Source organism: Giraffa tippelskirchi, chromosome 5 (assembly GCF_054371585.1).
Source record: "Giraffa tippelskirchi isolate mGirTip1 chromosome 5, T2T-mGirTip1v1.2.pri, whole genome shotgun sequence".
Lineage (NCBI taxonomy): Eukaryota > Metazoa > Chordata > Mammalia > Artiodactyla > Giraffidae > Giraffa > Giraffa tippelskirchi.
The window spans coordinates 57,927,578-57,949,985 of NC_137279.1; the positions used below are offsets into that span (position 1 = coordinate 57,927,578).

Here is a 22,408-nt window from a genome sequence, read left to right on the forward strand (position 1 = left end):
TATGGCTGTACCAGTTTACATTTCTACCAAATATACAAGGGTTCCCTTTTCTCCACATCCTCACCAGCCTTTGTCACCTTTTATCTTTTGGGTAATAGCCATTCTAACAGGAGTAAGGTGATATCTCATAGTAGTGTTAGTTTGCATTCCCCTCATGATTATTGACATTGATTGAGCACCTTTTCATGTACCTGTTGACCTTTAGAATATCTTCTTTAGAAAAATGTCTATTCAGGTTCTTTGCCCATTTTTAAATTGGAGTATTTGGGTTTTTTTTTTTTCCCAGTAGAGTTGTACGAGTTCTTTATATATTTTGGAAAATGACTTTTATTAGATATGTGATCTACAAATATTTTCTCCCATTCATAGGTTGCCCTTTCATGTTGTTGATTTTTTTCTCTGCAGAAGCTGTTTCGTTTGATGCGGTTCTACTTATTTATTTTTGTTTTTGTTGCTTGTGCTCTGAGTGTCATGTCCATAAATTCATTGTCAAGACCAATGTCAAAGAGCTTTTTCCCTATGTTTTTTCATAGGAGTTTTATGATTTCAGATCTTACATTTAAGTCTTTTACTCATTTCAGGTTAATTCTGTGAATAGTGTAACATATGGGTCCAGTTTCATTCTTATAAATGTGAATATCCAATTTTCCCAGCAACACTTATTTAAGAGAATGTCTTTTCCTTGTTGAGTATTCTTGGCTACCTGTCCAATGTTAGTTGATTGTTTATGTGTGGTTTTATTTCTTGGTTCTTCGTTCTGTTCCATTGGTCTATGTGTCTGTTTTTATATCAGTACCATACTGTTTATGGGCTTCCCTCATAGCTCAGTTGGTAAAGAATCTGCCTGCAATGCAGAAGACCCAGATTCCATCTCTGGATCAGGAAGATGCCCTGGAGAAGGGAATGGCAACCCACTCCAGTCGTCTTGCCTGGAAAATCCCATAGACAGAGGAGCCTGGCAGGCTACAGTCAATGGGGTCTCAAGAGTTGGACACGACTTAGCGACTAAACCACCACCACCACCACCATACTGTTTGATTACTATAGCTTTGTAATATGGCTTGAAATTAGGAAGTGTGATGGCTCCAGCTTTTCCTTCCTTGGATTACTTTGGCTATTAGGGGTCTTTTATGGTTCCATATGAATCTTAGGATTTTTTTTTTCTATTTCTGTAAAAAGTGCTATTGGAATCTTGATAGAAATTGTGTTGGATTTATAGATTACTTTGAATAATATGGAAATTTTATTATTAATTCTTCCACTCCATGAACATGGCTATTTTTCTATTTATCTATGTCTTCTTCAATTACATTCATCAAGGGCCTCTCTTCTTTCTTTTCCTTTTGTCTGCCTTATCAGCTTCCCAGCAGATTCTACCAATCCTCCAAGCTCTTACTTGGCCTTCTTTGAACCTATCCCCTGCCCTGCCATTAGGCACCATTTTCTGTGCACTGTGTATAGTGCCCCTACTACACATTGAAGAAACTGTCTGTTTATGTACTCCCCCAAAGACCAAGAGCTTCTTGTGGACAGCTCCATGTCAGAGTTACCTTGGATGTATGAATGTTAGATTAGAGAAACACTGCTTAGAATACAGTTGGTTTTTAATAAATGATTTTAAGAGAATAAATGATAAGAACTCAGCTTTGGGAAGAGTATTCTGAGATCTGAGTTTGAAGTAATTGGCAAAATTTCAATTGGGAGATGCACAGAAGGGATAGAGGAGGTAATTTCATTAGCTCAAGTAATACCCAAGGGAAACCTGAGCTTGAGCAGTGGCAGCTCATACTCTGGGGGTGCCAGTTTCCTCATCTACAAAAGAGGGGTTTGAAATACCATCTATGTCGTAGGATGGTCATGAAGATATACTGTGCTGAGAACTCCACATATGATTATTTTTACATATTAGCATTGGTCTTGGATAGTGGTGAAGAACACAGCTCTGGGCTCTGTTGCCAGGATTGACTCTCAGTTTCCAGAGTTCCTTGTTGGTTGAATCCCAGTAAATTTCCCAATCACTTCATTCCTCAGTTTCTACATTTTGACAGTGGAAATAATAATAACATTTAATCCGTAAGTTGCTGTAAGATTTGTACGAATTGATGCCTGTACAGTGTGATTAGACCTGGCATGTAGCAGCATCTTATTAAACATTAATTTAAAACACATACACAAGAGTGGAATGACAAATTGTGGAAACGGAATCGACACAAATTTATAGCTGAGTGAAATGCGTGTGGATGGATATGTGCTTGTTGGCTTGGGAGATGGATGAAGTGGGAGAAATCATCTGAGATACATTTGGTTTGGGGACTGGGTGACCCTACAGATAAATGATACCTTGAATCAAGATTGGGAGCAGAATAAATTTTTTTCTTAATTACTAATTTTATTACTTTTTAAATTACAAAAGCTGTATGAATTAGTTGGAAATAAATATACAAAAGCAGTTAAGAAAGTAAAAACAGAAATTCTCCCCCCCCACTCTTGGGGTAATCTCTTTGTACCTTTCTTCCAGTTTTACTGAGATATAATTGACATACAGTACTATATAAGTTTAAGGTATACAATAAAATAATTTGATTTATATACATCATAATGATCACAGTAAGTTTAGTGAATATCATCATCTCATGTAGATACAAAGTTAAATAAATAGAAAAAAAAATTTTCCTTGTGGTGAAAACTGTTCAGAATTTACTCTCTTAACAGCATTCATATATAACATATTGTCATTGTTGTTTAGTTGCTAAGTTGTGTCTGACTCTTTTCCAATCCCATGGACTGTATAGCCCACAAGGCTCCTCTGTTCATGGGATTTCCAAGGCAAGAATACTAGAGTGGGTTGCCATTTCCTTCTCCAGAGCAGAATAGAATAACTTGGAGAAGTTGGGCCAATATTTAATTCAAGTTTGTATCTGGTCAGTTTGAAATGGTGATGGATATCTATGCATAAGGAAGTTGGGATTTCAGATGTATAATATATGATTTAAGAATTATTAGTATGTATTAAAAATAATAGTACTTAATATTTACTGAAAGCTGTGAACTCAATACTAAATATTTTATGTGCCTTTTCTTACTTACTGGTCTCAGCATCCCTAAGAGGAAGATACTATGATCAGCTTCCTTTAAGAGATGGGGAAATAAGGCCCGGAACTAAGAGGTAACTTGCCCCAGTCACCTGATTAAGTGATGAGCAAGCATTTGACTCCACGTGATTTTATTCTGGAGTCTACACACGTTAATTCTTTTTTGGACCACCTCCAAGGCGAAGGCAGAAACTAGGAGATTGAGCAGGAGAATATGATGAGAAAGGGGATGTGTCCAGTAGGAATATTTTTGATCTAACCATACACTTCTTTTTATTCCACTTCTTATTGCCAATAGTTCTCTTTTTGTAGAATAAAATATTAATAGTAAGAACTCAATAGATGTTGAGTGAGTGAATGAATAATTGAATGTTCAGGCTTTGCAGCCATACAGTAGAGGAAGACTCACTGGATGAGGCTGTCCAACTTTGAGGTACTCAAATCCTCATCCCGCAAAAGAAAACCGGCTGCCTCAGAATCATCTGGGGTGGTTTCTTAAAAACAGACTCTCAGTTCCCAGCTCTGACCCACTGCAAAGTGGATCGAGGTCAGCATGTCATGCTGTGTCCTTAATCAATGCCTGGGAGATTCAAATGGACAGCCAGTTTGCTAGCCACTACATTGACCAACCAAATTTGCCTGGGGTTGAAATGTGATATTTGCGTTACGTAAAGTGCAGCCATAAAGGAATGAGATTGGTTTTCTTGTGTGAATCCTCAAGCAGCTCTGAAGGTGATTTTTAAAAGAGGAATTCCCCAAATGTTTAGAGCAGTCACAGGATCGCTGAGGTAATTACATCGTCTCCCCAAGTGACTATTTTGTAGGGAAATGCTCATTTGGATTTGCAGTTTCTGGCGTGCTTAATAAATACCAATTTCATTACTAAAAGAGCATCCCTTCATAAATGCGGATAAAAGGGAAAACATAGAGGAACAGAGCATTCATCCGGCATTATTACTATGTATTCTTCACTTCATCGTTGCTCTCTGTGTTTGGAGAGGAATCGGTCAACTGGGTCATTTTCTGAGCTCGATGGACCAGCATCATCCCTGCTTATATTTGAACTGTTCACGGCACTTTGACCTTTACCAGATAGCAGCTCTACGTCGATGCCAGGCATTGTTATTATATGGTAGAGCCTTTGTGAAATGGTCAGGGAGGGGACCCACTACACCTGTGCAATAGGCTGACTACCATTAGAAGTCTATAGAACGTTCCTCAGAATATGATGTGAGTATGGTGATGCTGAATCCAGGCAGTGATTAACATCGTTATATCAGGGGTCTCCTGAATTTTTATATCTTGGCTTGGTCTGGTTTGGAAGATGGAAAAGAATTTCCTGTCCTGATATTGAATACATTAGACCTCTGTGCCATTAATTCATGGCTATCCACATGTCTAGTAGATTTCACAGATACAGCTGGAAACAGCCACCATATATACTTTATCTCACAATAATTATGCAGAAAATGAAAAAGAATCAATTCCAATTTAACCATCTTTTGACTTAACTATTTTTTTTGCCCTGCGTACAGGTCTAATTGCTTTAATTCTCGTTTTATCTTTCTATAAGGTAGGGATCATATCCATTTCATTAGATCATTGTAAGCGATAACTAGAATTAGAATTGACTTCCTTAAAGGGGCAATACCTGTAGAGAAGCTTCCTTCATTTGAATTCTTCCAAGCAATTTTTTCTTTTTGGGCCTTCATTAATTCCTTTAATACATATTTATTGAACATCTACTGTGGGCCAATGATGCTTCTAGGTGCTGGAGATTTCACTGGGAAAAATTAGCCAGAAAATGCCATGTTCCCAAACAGAGGGCAAGGCAAACAGTTAAGGAAATAAATGTCAATTACAAGGTATATTAGAAGGCATTAAGGGGATCAGAGAAAACAGAGCAGGAAAAGCAGGTGAGGATGGGGAGCAGGCCATGATTCACTTTTTTTAAAATTTTAATTTTACTGGGGTACAGTAGATTTACAATGTTGTGTTAGTTGCAGGTATACAGCAAAGTGATTCATTATACATATACATATATTCATTCATTTTAGATACTTTTATTATATAGGCTATCCCAGAGTATTGAGTAGAGTTCCCTGTGCTGTGCAGTAGGTCCTTGTTGGTTATCTCCCTTATATACAGCTGTGTGTGTATGTTCATCTCAAGCTCCGGATTTATCCCTCCTCCCCACATTTCCTCTTTGGTAACCATAACTTTGTTTTCGATATCGATCAGTCTCTTTCTATTTTGCAAACAAGTTCATTTGTTTCATCTTTTCTAAAAATTAGATTCCACATGTGAGTGATAGCATATGACGTTTGTCTTTCTCCATCTGACTTAGAGGAGAGGATGACACTTCTACAAAATCTTGAGTGAAGTGAGAAAAGCCCGGGCAGCTTTTGTGTAATCGCGTTCCATGGGACATCAGTCCTGAGAAAGGCTGAGCTTAAAAAGGGTTTTGCTGTTTCATAAGTTTGGAAATAAATTTTAGAGATTTATAATGCTTGTTAACACATTAAATAATTTGAAGAGGCCTGCTGGGAAAAAATCTGTTTAACTCAAACAGACATGTGTGCTGAGTCGCTTCAATCATGTCCGACTCTTTGCGACCCTATGGACTGTGGCCCGCCAGGCTCCCCTGTCCTTGGGAATTCTCTAGGCAAGAATACTGGAGTGGGTTGCCATGCCCTCCTCCAGGGGATCTTCCTGACCTGGGGATCGAACTCATCCATATCCTGTATCTGAAGGTGGGTCCTTTACCACTAGCACCACCTGGGAAGCCCTAACAAACATATTTAAGAGTATTTTTCTTTCTCCCTCCTTCCTTTCCTCTATTCTTCCCTCCCTCTCTCTTCCCCTTCCTCCCTTACCTTCTTTCCTAATAAGCCAGAGCAAATACAATAGGTCTGAACCAACCTTCAAATGTGCAGGCAGCCCTGCATGATCAGTGCTGATGATCAGTGGAGCTTCTGAGGCAGAGGAGTCGGGGACAAACTCCTCCATTCTGGAAACCCGGACCTAAATAAGAGACCTCCATCTGCCACTTTGTCTCTGAGAACATTGAACTTTCTTCATGTTGGGTTTCATCATCTCAAAATTTGGCATCGTAATCATGCCAACTGGGCAGGGTTGTTGTGAAGAGGAAATGAAATACAGTGTTAAAGCACTTGCTAAATTGTAAAGTCCTACAAATATGAGTGTCCTAGGGGCTTTTTTGTTCACTTTTTCGAACCTGGGCTGAGTCAGTCCCCGATCATTACTCTGTCTGCGGTTCCTGTATACAGAGCTTGCCAAAGGAGCATTGCAGAAGCTGAACAGAGCATTCTGGGTCTGTGAGAGAGTGAAGAACGGCACTCCTGGACCAGAATTCAAGCCCTGGGCCTGATTAGCATCAGGCTCCAATCAGCTAAATTAACTGGTCACAGGCCCATTTCTCCACATCAGACAGTGGTTCCCCAACTTGGATACACACTGGAATCACTTGGCGGTTTTAAAAACATACTATCACCTGGCTCCTACCCTTGGACATCCTGCATTCTGACTTCTTTACTATGGGATGTGTCTTGAAAGTGAAAGTGTTAGTTTCTAAGTCATGTCTGAGTCTTTGTGGCCCCATGGACTGTAGCCCACGAGACTCCTCTGTCCATGGGATTCTCCGGGCAAGAATACTGGAGTGGGTTGCTATTTACCTCCTCTAGGGGATCTTCCCAACCCAGGGATCGAACCCCAGTCTCCATCATTGTGGGCTGATTCTTTACTATCTGAGCCACTAAGGAAGCTTGAGCATTGAGAAAGCTTTTAAAAGCTTTTCAAGTGGTTCCAGTATATGGTAAAGTCTAAAGCTCACTGATTTAAGCTAATCCTTGTGATCTTTTTTTTTTTTTAGCAGCCTGGCCAAGAGAAAAGCTTCCAAGCAGATTGTTGTCACAAATCAATGAATTAGATTCTTTTTTTCTTCTGGGAAGGTAAAGAAGTAGGAAGGAAGAAAGGCAGCAGGTGGGGGGGGGTAGTGTGCGGGGACAGAGGAGAATTTGCTTTTATCAGCTGCCTATTTGGACAAGGCATATGCCTTCATATGCATTTCATCTTCCTAATCATTCTGATACTTAAATAGTATCCCATTTTAAAGATGCAATCAGTGATCATAAAGAGTTTAAGTATTTCCTAAGGACTTTGAAACAGGACATCAGTCCTGTTTTTCTTGGTCCTTTCCACCACGCCATGACAGCCGCTCAACTTTCCTTTAGGCTCCCAATGCCTTCTCCAGCCCTCTTTTTCCTCTCCTTAGCTTTCTGGTAAAATCTGGTTTGCAGCATTTATTTTCTTTTTGGTTATTTAAAATGCCTTATTTTCTTATTAAAAAAATAATAACCCTAAAGAAAAGATAACATATTTAGACTTACTAGATCTGGGTATCTGACATGTGAGGGTTCATTCTTCAATTTCTTTATATTTGAAATGTCCTATTAAAAACAAAATTTTAACAAAGAGTATCTAGAAGTACATCGATGGCAGATAGGGGATCTCCCTGACCCAGGGATCAAACCTGTGTCTCTCGTGCCTCCTGCGTTGGCAGGTAGACTCTTTACCACTGGCACCATCAGGGAAGCCCCTCTAGGCACCACACCTGTACTCTATAGCCTAGGGCCTCTCAGGAAGGCTGGCCCTGCTGTTTCTATTTCCCAGATAAGCTCAAGACTTCATGGAATGGGAACAGATGCAGGCAAATGCTCTCCCTTGATAACAGTTTATTCACTGAACATTTATGGAGCACCTAGTGTGTGCGAGGCACTAGGAATAAAAAGAGAGCTAAGACACCTGTGACACTAAAGGCAGTTACAGTTGAGCAGCACAGACAGACATAGTAACAATAATTAAAGTGTGATACATACCGTCAGAGAAGGGTGTTGATGGAGGTAGAGAGGAGGCATGATGGACCACGCTAGACTGTCACTCGGAGGGTAGGGGGCTTGCATTTTGGCATCGAGGTGACTTTTATATATATATATGTATATATATATATATATATATATATATACATATATGCTATGCTATGCTAAGTTGCTTCAGTTGTGTCCGACTCTGTGCGACCCCATAGACTATAGCCCACCAGGCTCTGCCGTCCCTAGGATTTTCCAGGCAAGAATACCGGAGTGGGTTGCCATTTCCTTCTCCAGTGCATGAAAGGGAAAAGTGAAAGTGAAGTCGCTCAGTCGTGTCCGACTCTTAGCGACCCCGTGGACTGTAGCCCACCAGGCTCCTCCATCCATGGGATTTTCCAGGCAAGAGTACTGGAGTGGGGTGCCACTGCCTTCTCCAATATATATATATATATATAGTTTGTTTATTTTTAACTGAAGGATAATTGCTTTACAATATCAGCTTGATTTCTGCTGTACATCAACGTGAATTAGCCATAGGTGTACATATGTCCCCTCCCTCTCAAACCTCCTTCCCACCTCCCACCCTTTCCCACCCCTCTAGGTTGTTACAGAGCCCCAGTTTGAGTTCCCTGAGTCATACAGCAAATTCCCATTGGCTATTTACATACAGTGGTCTATATGCTTCTATGCTATTCTCTCCAATTATCTCACCCTCTCCTTTGTCCGTAAGTCTGTTCTTCAAGGTGACTTTTAAAGTGGGTGGTTAGGTTCACTCATGCACCTCTTTGGAGATTACCTAACCACCAGTGCTCAAAAAAATTCTTCCCTGAGGATGGTAGGGAAGTTACTAAAGGGAAATCCAGGTTGAAAGAAGTTGAATGACTTGCCCAGGGTCGCAAAAGCCATATGAGGTAGAAATTCGACCCCCACTAGCGTGTTCTGACTCCAAGTTTAGTGTTCTTTCCATGACACCGAGTTTCGTCTGCTGGGTCAGCATCTGGCAGGGCCACAGAGCTGAGAGCATAGTCGGTGACTCGTGGCATCAGGTGACACCTTGATCATTTTTTCCAGTTGAACCTGGTTGCCAAGGAAAAGCTTCTCCCTTCTGAACCTGGGCAGCAAATATCTCAGATGAAAATACAGCCTTAAAATGAAAGAACTCCAGAAAACCCCAGGTGTAAAATTAAAATCTGAAAGTTATTGCCCTATTCAGAAATGTATGGTACAAATACAGGTGTCCACAGATATTTAAAATCCCCAGCAGTCTTTTGCCTTGGGTAATACATAATTTCATATTTTACAAATCAGGTTTTATTCAAACAAATGCAACTTTATGTCAGATGAGTCTAAGTCCTTTACATTGATAACCACCACCCCCCTATCTTTATTACCAGCTTAAGTCACTGCCAATTTACTGATGATTCAAAAATAAATTCTCTGGCCACAGATTTTTGTCTAAATCTCTCCTAAGGCTGGTAGAATCCGGCTGTTGCACAGGCCTTTAAGCTTAGTATATCCCCCCAAAATTCACTATTTTCTCAACATCACCTTTATTTGTATCTCTTTAACATCCTATCACTAATTCAGTTGCCCAAGCCAAACAGTAAAGTCTGTTGATTCCAGCTTTCCTACCAAGTTCCCTCCCATTTCTCTTCCCCACCTCACTGCCACAGTTCTGCCTGCAGCACCCATTCCTTGGCACCTAACGGATGCCGTGGATCTTAACTGTACTCCCTGAAACAATAAGTATTTCTCCAAACTAATCCATCTTTCTTAGTACCCAGAGCAGTGTCCAGCCAGCTTAAATCAAACCAGAGGGCCCTTCTTATTTTAATTCAATATTCAGATCTTTTTAAAAGAGTGGCCCATTTTCTCCATATTCAGTAAAATACCTTGATAATAAATTTATTTGATGATTGAAGCTTTTATTGTGTCTCAAGGCCATCATTCTGAATATTGGTGCTTCCTATATACTCTCCATGTTGTAGTCAGCATGACATTTGGCTGAAATGGATGTATTATTCTCTTTTAAGTTCAGTTTTTAAAATAAACTATTCTTACATCAGTGGTTCTTAACCTTTCTGGAGTCAGGAACCCTTTTGAGAATGTGATGAAACTTATGGGTCTTCTTTTGAGAGTGGTGCACAGGCACACACAGGCACAAACACACATATTTTGCCTACAACCTCAAGACTTCCTTATTCATTCATGGATCATGAAATCTGGGTTGAGGACCTCTGCCTTATATGATATTGTTGTCTTTCATAACAAAGGCATGGAATGCATTTCTATTTTAAAGAAATGTTCTTATGAACTTGGTCCTCGTTGATAAGTTGCTGTTCTTACCGTTTGGACGCTGTCTTTCAAGTATGGACTGGCTAGGGTCATTGATCTGTATTGTCATTCTGATTATACCCCTAACTATCGGTAGGACTTTGTGATGTCTTATAACTATCAAGATGTAGTAGAAATCAATTTAGAGCCTCAGCCAGAGGACCTAAATTCTTGTCTTTCTATGCTCTACTAAGTTTGTAAAAATGTTTTAGAGACAAACTCTAGTGTAAAATGAGGTGCGTCTGCCATGACTGTATTTCATTGTATCGGAAGAGTGCTTTCCTTCCTGCAATTTCACTTTATCCTAACAAAGACATGATAAAAAGGTCGGTGAGTTATAATTTTTCAACTCATAGGAATAAATAAGGAAAGGAACACAGAAAGAAGCTTCTTCCAAATGAGTTATGTCAGGAGATATATAAGAGGTCCCATTCTGGTTCTAGCTCCCTCCTGTCTTCACCATATACCTGTGCTCTTCAACTAACTTCATGATTTAATTCAGGCTATACCTGAGCCTAAGTCATCAAGGCATAAATGGTTGAACCCATTTACCTCAAAAAAGGTTGTACAACACTCTCACTGTGGTAGAAGGAAAAGTTGTAGGCAAGTATGAATAATGACTAATAACATTTTGGCTGATATGGTCAGTTACTGGTATACACAGTTATTAATCATTTATCTCATATAAAAGGGGCCATCTTGGAAAAGGTACTAAGTTTGAACATATTTTGATGTATGGATTTTTTTTTCTGAGCTACCCTTAACTATACTCAGGAATTAGAAATACAGTTTTGTTAATTTTACCTGAGCTCCCAGCATATTTTTGTTTTTTCCAAAAATCCAGTCCTACTACACTGCTTACTTTTCTCCTTGTGCAAGAAGGAAACTGAAATTGAGAGTGATTCAGTCTTTTGCCAGATATCACCCATAGCTGATCAATAGCGTATCCAAGAGAAGATCACAAGGGACTATGGTTCTCCACTTATTTTCCTATCTTTTAAAGCAGGAAAATTAGTATCTTGACACTTAGAAAATTAAAAATCCAGCAGAGAAAGGTTCACAAAAGCTAAAAAGTCATAATTAAGTATATAATTGCCTTACAAATATTACAATTATATATGTGTCCACTCTTTTCCACACTCTCATTAAGTTCTACCCCATCAGAATATGTTTCCCCAGGGACTTCCCTGGTGGTCCAATGGCTAAGACAATGTGCTCCCAATGCTGGGGGCCCAAGTTTAATCCCTGGTCAAGAAACTAGATACCGCATGCTACAACTAAGAGTATCCATGCTCCAACTAAAGATCCTGAGTGCCACAATGAGGACCAGGTACAACCAAATAAATAAGTAAATGTTTTAAAAAAAATATATATATATATATAAGAATATGCTTCTCCAATTAAATAGTTTCATCTATGATCTTACCTGGGCTTCCCTCATAGCTCAGTTGGTAAGGAATACACCTGCAATGCAGGCAACCCTGGTTCGATTCCTAGGTCGGGAAGATCCCCTGGAGAAGGAAAAGGCTACCTACTCCAGTATTCAGGCCTGGAGAATTCCATGGAGTTGGACACGACTAAGTGACTCTCAGTTCACATGATCTTACTTGTTTTTTCCAGGGCCTGTCTGAAATATGGAGAAATAAGCTTGCCTTTTCTCCAGTTAAAAGGATAAAACATTTGCTATGTTAAATGTTCGATGTCTGTCAAATTAAACATTGGCATCTGAGCTCTCCAAAGGGCACTTTTGTGTCAATGAGTGATCAGAAAGTGTTTAATGAGAACCAATTATTGTATTTGGCACTTTGTTAGGCAAGCCAGAAAAGACAGGGGAAAAAAAACCCAAAAAACTATTATCCTGTTACAAAGGAATTGGGAATGGAGAGTTAAAAGCAAACCCCTGAAATGGTTAAATAACAGTGAAGTCATATGTAGAAGTGAACACTGTAGAACAGAGAGAGATGATGATCAATACACTCAAGAATGGTAAATAATGGTTTCGTGGGCAAAATAAACTTTTGACTTGGACTTGACCAATCACGTTGACTGCTTGGGCAATGACATTGGAGTAGGAGTTAACAGAAGGTGTGTGATGGGCAGTGGGTGACCACCCTGACTGCAGGACTCGACAGCTGGGATGCAAGTTGAATAAGTAGGTGAGTAGATAGGCAGAGAGCTTGATAGTGGCAGCTCAAGGCATTTGAATCTGAATCCCAACTGTGCAACTTTGGGCAAATTACTTAACTTCTCTGTCCCTCTGTTTCCTTGGGGAATACAATGAGAATACCAATAAACCTTCTCTCACATTGTGGGTGAGAAGATTTAATTAGATTTACTACTTATAAACTCACGGTTAGAACAGTGTCTTGTATATGTTCCACCTACCTTAGTAAGCGCTTTTACGCCCTTTGGTTTGATTGGGAAGTTACAAACAATTGTACAACTTACAATCAGTTGTAAACTGAATATGTTACAACAATATCAACTATTATATTTAGGATAAAGCCAGAAAATAAAGACTTGAAAGTAGTCTGAGAAGTTTGAACTTGAATAAACAAGAGAGACCAGTGCCCAGCTGAAACTGGATTTAGACAAGCTGGGCTTACAAGGGATCTACTCAAACCTCCAGAGAACTTGAGTACGTCGCCTCAATACTGGTTTCTCAAATAGCTCAGCTCTGGGGGAGGAAACTGCTTGTTGACCTGCACTAGCATGTGGATTGGTGACAAAACAGCACAGAAGGCATGTGAACAAAAAAAATTGAATTTCAAGGGATTAAAGTTAGTCAAATTTTGATGGTTCTTTCTCTTGGCAGTGGGTCTTTAGGGGTCTAGTTCTGAGGTTAATAAGTAAACAAGCTGGAGAACCAGGTTGGTAGAAGGAATATTAATGAGTCCCTCTTGGATAGTTACTGAAAAGTCACCAGGAACATGGAGAGATGATGTCTCCTCAAGAGTTCTGACGGAGAAGGCAATGGCACCCCACTCCAGTACTCTTGCCTGGGAAATCCCATGGATGGAGGAGCCTGGTTGGCTACAGTTCATGGGGTTGCGAAGAGTCGGACATGACTGAGCGACTTCACTTTCACTTTTCACTTTCATGCACTGGAGATGGAAATGGCAACCTACTCCAGTATTCTTGCCTGGAGAATCCCAGGGACGGAGGAGCCTGGTGGGCTCCCGTCTATGGGGTCGCACAGAGTCGGACACGACTGATGCGACTTAGCAGCAGCAGCAGCAGCAAGAGTTCTGAATAGACTCTGCCTTCTTTAGAATCATCTTTGACCCTGATAACCTCTAAACACGGGACAAAACTTTACTGATTCATCCTTTGAGCATTCCAAGAAGACTGATAAGCAAAGCTAGACAACTATGTCTGATTATTAAGGGTGATGAGATAGAGTTCACTTCTGGAATGTACTAGTCAGGAGTCCTGAGACCCTCCCTAGGTTTACTTTAGTGAGGTTCTGCTCCAATGTAAATGGTCTGGTCTTTGCATAATTACAATGACTTCCCTCTGGAATTTGCTAGTGATTCTTGATCTGTGAGTTGAAATGGAAAAGCCCTAAGAATTGACTTGCTGTTTTCATTAAATGGAGCCAACCTCTCAAATAGGTAAACTGTATTTAAACTTACAGCAGCTGAAGATTATTTTGGATGAGTTCAAAAGTTTTTCTCAAATTGGGGAGAAAAACTTTTGAACTCATATCCAGATTTGACACTCTCCTCCATGCTTACTGTTTTGCAAACTTGGCTTCTGCTGTCATCTTTCAGGAATTTGAATCAGTGACTTTCTTTATTCATGATGGTGACCAAGGTCAACAAGGGGCTTGGGGGAAAAAAGAATCCTAAGCCCATTCTAGTACCCCAAATGGGGGAATTAGTGATAAAGAAGGGCAAAGTATTTGCCAAACCTCATGCTAGATTTTTATTTTTCAGCAATGCATAGTACTGTAGTGATGAACGTACACAATACTATGATTAATAGAAGCTACTTAAAACATATCAATGTACAAGTGACGTAAACTACAGATTACAAAAAGACATGCTCTCTGTTTTACCTGTCATGTAGCCACACCATCTAAAATACATTCTCATGTTTGCAGAAACAAACACTAAGGAATATTTTTTGAGACCTTCCCTACTGATTCCAGAGAACATAATGAGAGAAGTGACACATACAGTGAATGATCAGCAATAATATCTTGGGATTAAAAAAAAAAAAGTTTTCTTGCTGTTGTAGAAGAATTCAAATAAAAGCTAGTTTTCCTTTCTGCCCTTTTAAACTCCCCTTGTGGGTCAGGTGCCTGGGAGCACCCCCAAATTTCCGGATGTGTCCAGACAACCCCTCAAATAGGGAGTTGGCCCTTTTCTGTCTTTCTCTCTCTTTTTCTTCCCTGCCCCCCCTCCCCATTTTTAAAGGGCTTTAAGGAACATCTCTGGGAGACAAAAATAGCTCCAGTTGTGAGAGGCCTACACACTGGGAATGCAACTGAGAGATGCAAGTCAGCAAGTGCCAGCCGAGAACAGGAATGTCTGGCCCTGGGTGGATGCTCCTCGCTGTCTGGGTGCTGCTTCTCTGCCTGGGCCCGGTGGGTAGAAGGGAAAATGGTTTTTCAGGGGTGGGCGGTGGGTCGGGATGGTTTGGGGTCTGGCCTTGGAAGGAACGGAGACCCCAGCGTTCGGGGCCGAAGGGCGCTTCTTTCCCCTCCCCCCAAGTTTCCTCAAATGTATTTTGCCCAGCCGGGGATTGGCGATGGTCAAAAGGGAGCCGTTGGCACTGAATGTCACCCTGAAGGTAAAATGAAAGACAAAAGATGAACGCATGCTTGCTTTCCGCTCGGCAGCGGCGGCTGCGGCGGCAGTAACAGCAGCAGGATTTAAAGGGGAAAAAAAAAAAAAAAAAAACCCCACACACAAAAAAAACCCACACGCACAGACACATAAATACACACCCAGAGGCGTCAATTATGCCAACGCAATAATGCAATCAAATCATGACAGTGCCGGGATTTTTTTTTTTTTTTGAGAAATCTAGATATTTATTTTGCAAAAGGGAGAGAGAGAAAGGCATGCAAACAGAAACGTGCACATACCACGTAACCACCCGAGGAGAACCTGGCAGCCTCTCTCTTCTTCTGCCAAGTTATCATTGAGAAAACAGACAGGCATCATGACGTCCTGGGTCACAGGGAGTGCGGACCGACGCTACCAAGAGCAAAGGGAGGCGCCCGGGCGCTCCGGCTAGCGGCGGGCGCCCCTCGGCCCCTGGCCGCCCGGCTCGGTGAGTGCACAGCCGCGCGGGACGCGGACCCCGGGGCCCAGGCCGGCCCCGCACCCGCGGGGGCCCAGCGAGGGGCCGTGCCCTTGGCCCCGGCGCGCCGGCCGGCACCCCCTCGCCCGCCCGAGGTCGCGGGAGCCCAGTTAAAGGAGGCGTGTGTAAGATGTGCAATGTTCCTGCATGGGGGTTTTGTAGACTTTCCCAGCCAAAGCGACCGGCTTCGGCTTCTTTAAAATCCCCGACGACTCACCTGCTTAACCTGCTGCAGTTCTGACCCTGCCAAGGTAACTGGTCCAAACCCTTATCATCAACATCTGGAGACAGACATTTGCATCGGGGGCATCCTTGATTTGCAGTCCTGGTGGAAATCTCTTGCTCCCCCCCTTCCCCCTTCACTTGTTTAGAGTCTTTCGGAGGAAAAAAAAAAAAAAACCCCTCCCTCCATAACACAACCATGAGGACTCTGCCCCTGTTGTAGACTCGCCTTACCATGACTGCAAAACTGTCAGCGCGTGTGTGCTAGAGACACTGGTCAATTCTCATTTCCATGAGATTTGTTCTTTAAAACACCTCTCCCATCCCCCTTCCTGGATCGAGACTTCAGGGCTTGGGAAAGTGGCAAAGAGTCAGGGCAGAGTTAGGGCGCCGGGACCGGGGTGGGGGATGAGTAGAGGTGGGGGTCCTCCGGTCTTAGGGGGCGAGGGGATCGGGGCAGGGGCTCGTTGGGGAGAGGGTGGTGTCAGGAGTTGAGGACCGCTGTCGTGGGCTGGAAAAATCCTTCTGGTGATTGCTGCTGCTGTAGTCCTAGGTGTCTCCTTCCTGTCCTCTACGCCTCACCCTCTGTGTCTCCCCAACGCGTTCACCTTCCCGTGGGACTCTCTGAAGTTACACGGAGGTCACCCGACCGTCATTTTAAGTATTTCAAACCACCCACCCCCTTCCAGCCCTCAAGTCTTTCGGATGGATCTGCAGGCTAGACGCCCCCCCCCCCCCAATGTTTGGTGATGAGAGAGTCTCAGAGAGAGAGAGACACAGAGGGCCAAGCTCTCCCCCTCTTCCCTTCCCTGACCCCCACCCCCCCTTTCAGAATCTTAATGAACATTTCTGGAAAAGTCCGGAAGGGCCTGGAGAAGTCCCTCGCGGGCCTCGGTGTTGTGGAGTGATTCTGTCTGTGTTTATATCTCGTGCTTGCTCGGATGATGTGAATTGCCACGGGGCGGTTTCAACTACGGAAGCTTGTTTGCTGTGGGTTGGTGTTGTAGGGCCAAGCACCAGTGGCCTCCCAAGAAGACGCGGGCAGACACTGAAAGCACATGCTTTTTTCTACTCTAAACCAGAGGGCAACGTTGAAAATAACACCTTTTCTCTCTCTTTAAAAAAAAAAAAAAAGAAAAAAGAGGCAAAAAGAAAGAAATGCTCAGCATGTGAGTTAAGTGCAGCTGTTAGGGCCCCGTATGACTTCCTACTCTTTTCAGAACACTCCTGCTTAATACTTTAAGTCAAGAAGCAAGAGACCTGGGGATGTTTTGAAGTGGTGCGGAGCAGCTGAATGACTCGGTCTAGTTTTGAAGAGAGACGCTCTTTTATTTCTCACGCTGCCCAAAGACCAAACAGGGGAGTGTGTTTGGAAAAGGCCCAAATTCAGAAGGAGCAGGCAAGAGCAAAGGGGAGGAAAAGATCTCCAGGGGAAAGCAGGGGATGGGATTGGGGAATAGGAAAGGGGTGTCTGGATTCTTTTTTATTTTTTCCTGTCCAGTAGGTTTGATGTTACCAAAATGAGTTAACCAACCTGAGAAACAGTTTTCTGTCCTTGTAGGCAAGAGAGGGAAATTCAAACAGTTCTCAAATCTGAACTGAGGAATAGCTGACAGAAGAAGGTACTTGAAACTATGGATGGAGATGAAGTCACGTGCTGGGGCTTCTTTTCCTTCAAATACGAAAAGAATTGAGTATATCATGAAACAGGCCTTGATGATTTCTCAAGTATAGATCTGTCTGTTAAGCATGGCTTTGTTATTTTGATTAAAACAGTTCTCATAACTCTTTCCACTCATGTTATGGAGAATTAGAAGCGTTTCTGTGGAGGATAGTATCATATAACACGGAGAGCTGTCCATTGACTGGGGAGATGAACGTCAATAAAAGATCATTTCCTCAGCAAATCAAAGTAGCATTTAAATCTTAGTGCTTGGTGTCTACTGAAACCTGCCAGTCTTCATTAAGGGGGGATTGCCAAGGGGGCCAAGGGAACTTCCGATGGGTGATGCTTTAACAAAATAGAGCGGGTCAATCCATTTGGTTACGATGTCTGTGCCACTCAATTTACTCTGTACAATTTTTTCAGAAATTAAAAGGTTACCAAGAGAGTTCCATGTTCTCATCTCCAACTGAGCACCACTTATTACTGCAACAGGATTTCAATATTAAGTGATCTGGAAGATATTTCATCTTTCACTTTGAGTTCTGAATTTGAATCAGCATGAGATGGGCAGGACAGCCAGATAAGGTGTAACCAACCTCATAGGCAGGCAGCCGGAGGGCTAGGGGAGGGAAAGTGTTGCTGAGAAGAGTATTTGAGGCTGTTCTCAGGAACCTTCTTTACAGGGCCATTTTAGTTGCAGCTAGAATTTTCGCAAGAGCCTGCCAGAGGTAATGGGCTTATGTTTGAAATTGATCCCAAGTGTCTCTCTGTTTTTTTTTTTTCTTCTTCACGAACTTGCTATGTACCTTAGCTGAGCAATCAAGGCAAAACTTTCCTGATGCCCTGTGACATTTGATAATATAGACAAATCCCTGGTTTAATGTGTCCCAGGAAAGTAGGTTATTTATGAGATTCTCTTTGTTTACAGATGTGTCCTTGCAAGTAGCTTTAGCCCTGTTTTATTTCTTTTTTTGATATTGTACATGCTTGATTGTGTTCAATGCAAAACAAATCACATCCAAGGAAGTTAAAGGCTGTCTTACAAGTTGACCTGTGAAATTGGTTTCAATTAGACACTGGAGATCTCATTATCCCAGTGAGGGAAATTTATGACATAGAAAGTAGGAATTTTGTATTTGTTTCAAAATTGTTGGAAAACGCTGGGAATAGAAAGATTTTGAGGGAAATGCCAAAAGCCACATTAATGAAGAAAAACAATGTTGAGATACTTTTGAATAATAGATAGGATATGTAATGGTCAACCACAAGATAAAATTTTTACACAGTATCTTTATGGCTTTAGATGGGCTGCATTGTAAACTAAGCTTACTCCTCTATTAAGTCATTATACTTTTCAATTATTTAACATTTCTGGCCAACCTATCTTCTGTGGTCTTTTTCTGTACACATCAGAAATGATGTGTACACTAGTAATTGCTGGTTGCTAGTGTGGGGAGTTTGCAGTGGAGAAAGGTTTAATTTTAACTTCTTGGGATGAATACTACCAAGAATGCACAGAGAAAAAAGGAAAGTTATGGAAACAGAGCTCTATGCAATGAAGAGGCTACAGCCTTGAAATGTACCTAATACCATTTGAGTTACTCTCACTCACTAAGAAACCTTGACAGTATCTGCCTTCTAGGTACTGTGCATTTGGAAATACTATATCTCTATTTAAATGCAGATCTTCTGTTTTCTCCAGGGAAGAGTTGGTGAATCTTTCCATTGAACCACTGGTATTAAAAAAGCAACTGAAAATTTCTTTGTGAACAATAGAGTCTGCCGTTTTGAAGTCATGATTACCTAGTTTCAGAATATTGTGATTTTTGAAATTCACTTAAATTATCTTTATAAAGTCAAAATATGTACCTCATGTGCAAACATAGAAATTTTCTCTTGTCACTTTGTTGTCAGTTTTTAAAAGCTGTGAAATAATTCTGCTTTGCAATTTAGTTTTGAGGTTAGCAGTGTCATTCCAGTAGAGTAAGTGGACCATAGGAATCAGAGTAGGGAATTATATGGGAATCCTGTATGCTCCTTATGCTCTCAGGTGAGCATAAGGTGCTGCAGGAAAGTTTAAGTATCTTCTTCTGGAACCATCTCCTTTGGATTACTTTCAGCCTAATTTGTAATAGTGTTTTGTACTGGAATCAGTGGTAAGTGGTGGCCAACAAGGAGAAGGACCTGTGGGACCTTCTTTTGAGAGATGATGGCAGAAAATAATTCAGTCCTTAGAATAGAATGTGGACACACAACCTTACGGTTTTGAATCTTCAGATTCAGGTCACTGGAAATATCTTTGCAAATCATTAAATAAAAATTCCCTAAGTACATATGGTGGTGATGCTAAGACTCTTTTTCACATAGCTAAGGCAGTTTCCTTTTCCTTGGAAATTAGATGCCATTCATCCAAGTGTCTGAATGATTTCCAATTGTGAAGGCTCACTCCCCCCTTAGCTGACTTGCTTCACTGTATTGAGTGTAAATTCTTCCTCCCATTCTCCTTCTGATATGTACACCTTAAACTATTGTATAATGTGTTTATACCACTATGCTCAATAATACCCGTGATTGTGAAGAAGAATAATTGGTAGTTTTAAGTCAGGCCTCTGTTTATATTTCTATTGTGAAAGATACTTTTTGTGTAAACAAGGGAATGATCATAGTTACCACAAAAGGGGGTTAAATATGTTTAGAATTCCTGTGGTCCCATGCAAGACCCTGGAGAATCAAAGCTATCTTATTTACTTATGGACACTTACAGCTGTTTCAGATGGCACATCTGGTAAAATAAATAACTTGGATAGGTCCCTATAAAGGATGCTAACTAATGAATGTGCTGATTTTACTTTCCTTACACAAATGAATTCTTGCTTTTAACATGGCAAATATGTGTAGCTGTCACAGTGATCTTTGACTGTTTGGAAGATTCAAATTTACAATGCTAACTTTATATGAAGCATAGAAAAACTTTTGCACTCCTATTCTGATACTTATGTGGTAGGATAAACTGTGATTTCCTGTATCTGTGTTACCAGAGTGACCCATTTAAATTCAATCTCACTCTAAGATATATTAGATTAATAAGGCTGATTTTATGACCATTATAATTTATATTCACAAATACTTGTTTTAATTAGCACAATTATAGATTGTGAGGTAAATTTACATATATGTTAAACACTGATAACAGAAAATAACTAACATTTGTATAGCGTGTTATGGTTTGTAACCATACATTATCTATAAGCTGTTCTTTAGAAGAATATCTATTGCATTTTCTTATGCAAGAAGGCAATCAGTTTTTATAATGTAAACATCATATGAAAAGAGATGCTTTTATCATCGTCTCCTTCCTCTCTCCCTTCCTCTTTCCAGCCTCATCCTTCCTTCTTTTTTTAAAATTTTCTTAATCAGGAAAAGAAATCTAATGATGCTTTTTTTTGGAGGAGCACATATAATTGCCTATCACACATTTCTATTAAAAAAGAGGCTGCAACAAGCAATCCAGCATTATTTTTGGAACCTATCTTCTGCCTACCAATGTTCTTGAGGAAAATGTAAGGTTGCAGAAATCATTTCATGCCCTGTATGTTTTCAAACATAAATCAGGAAAATTGTTAGCAAGTTATAGCTCTTCTTAGAGACTGTGGCTATAGCGCTCTAGTAAACACAGGCTATATATTTTTCCAAGTTATTATGTGTGGAGAGAAATCCAAAGTTGGCTATTTAGATGAACCGTTTAATTCAGTTATTAGAAATTCATGTTCTATTTAGGATGAACATTTATTTTCCAAAGGTTACAGAAATGGGACATAATACCTGAGGACCCTTTGGATCCATCAGAGTTAGAAATTTGTGCTTTTTAGCTAATGGGTATATTACTGAACATTGATCTTCAGCTCAGGGACAGTCAAAATGGTCCTGAGCAGAGTTGATAGTATTATCTGCTTGTCCTCTTCACCTGAGAACTATGTCCCTTTGTTTCTTCATTTCTAAAATGAAAGGATGTGACTTGATGGTCTCCAGTGATTCTGAATTAAGTGATTGATTAATAATGAATAAACCAATTAATCATACTTTGGTTTATTTGTGTTCTATAAGCTAATTATTTACAGAAGCATAGTCTTATGCCATGACTGGAGATGTTAATGTGTAGAGTAGTAAGTAAGCTCAGGTTCAGGGGTTTCAGATGAAAGCCTCATGAAACTTAGATACTCAAGTTTACACTGCAATTTTTCATTTGTAGATTAATTATTAGTTACATGCTTTTTTCCCCCACAGAAAATAATCTTAAATGCAGATGACTTTACTAGGCTAGGCCATAAAATCTTGCACTACTTACTAGAGTAAATTATTGTACATCAGTGATGAAAAAAACTGCAAAAAACAGTGCTGTTATGAAACAAGTGATGAGAGTAACATAAAGGCAATAAAACTGACCAATAGTTTATCATTTATCTAGATTCTAGAGGGTTGATGTTTAAGAGAATACGCATATAAATGGAAGTTTAAAAAGATAGATGGAAACTGTTTCAGAGTATCTGAAAGGGATTTTTTTTTTTAATTTATGAATGAAACTTTTAGTAACTTTCAGGATTTTTAGACACAAGGTTGCAAAATATTTCTTTCCCTGGGAATAGTGTAAATTAGCTGTACACCTAAGTTTATCACCTATAATACAGGTGTATCACCTATAATTTGTTTTTTGACAGCCAATTATTGAAAAGTGGGAAAGTGAAAAAGATGTAGAGAAACAATTCTGTTTGAAGTAATTGGCCAAGATGTGAGAGAAGAAAAGATAGAAGGCAGCTGAAGGTAGAAAAGAGGCATATGGGTGGGTGTGTGTGTTTGTGTGTGCATGTGTGTGTGTGTTTGTGTGTGTATTTGAA

The 22,408-nt window shown here is 40.5% G+C and overlaps 1 protein-coding gene across 5 annotated transcripts in view; it reads left to right on the plus strand.

Moving 5' to 3' along the window:
- Window positions 1–22,408, plus strand: part of ESRRG (estrogen related receptor gamma) — a 682,819-nt gene that overhangs the window by 35,198 nt on the left and 625,213 nt on the right. For 3 of the 5 annotated variants that reach the window (XM_081484982.1, XM_081484980.1, XM_081484981.1), the window contains exon 1: window positions 15,768–15,879. The exons of the other annotated variants lie outside the window; for them this stretch is intronic. The gene's annotated coding sequence lies outside the window, so the exon portion shown is untranslated. Of the gene's footprint in view, window positions 1–15,767; window positions 15,880–22,408 lie in introns of those variants that run through there. 5 annotated transcript variants of the gene reach the window in all.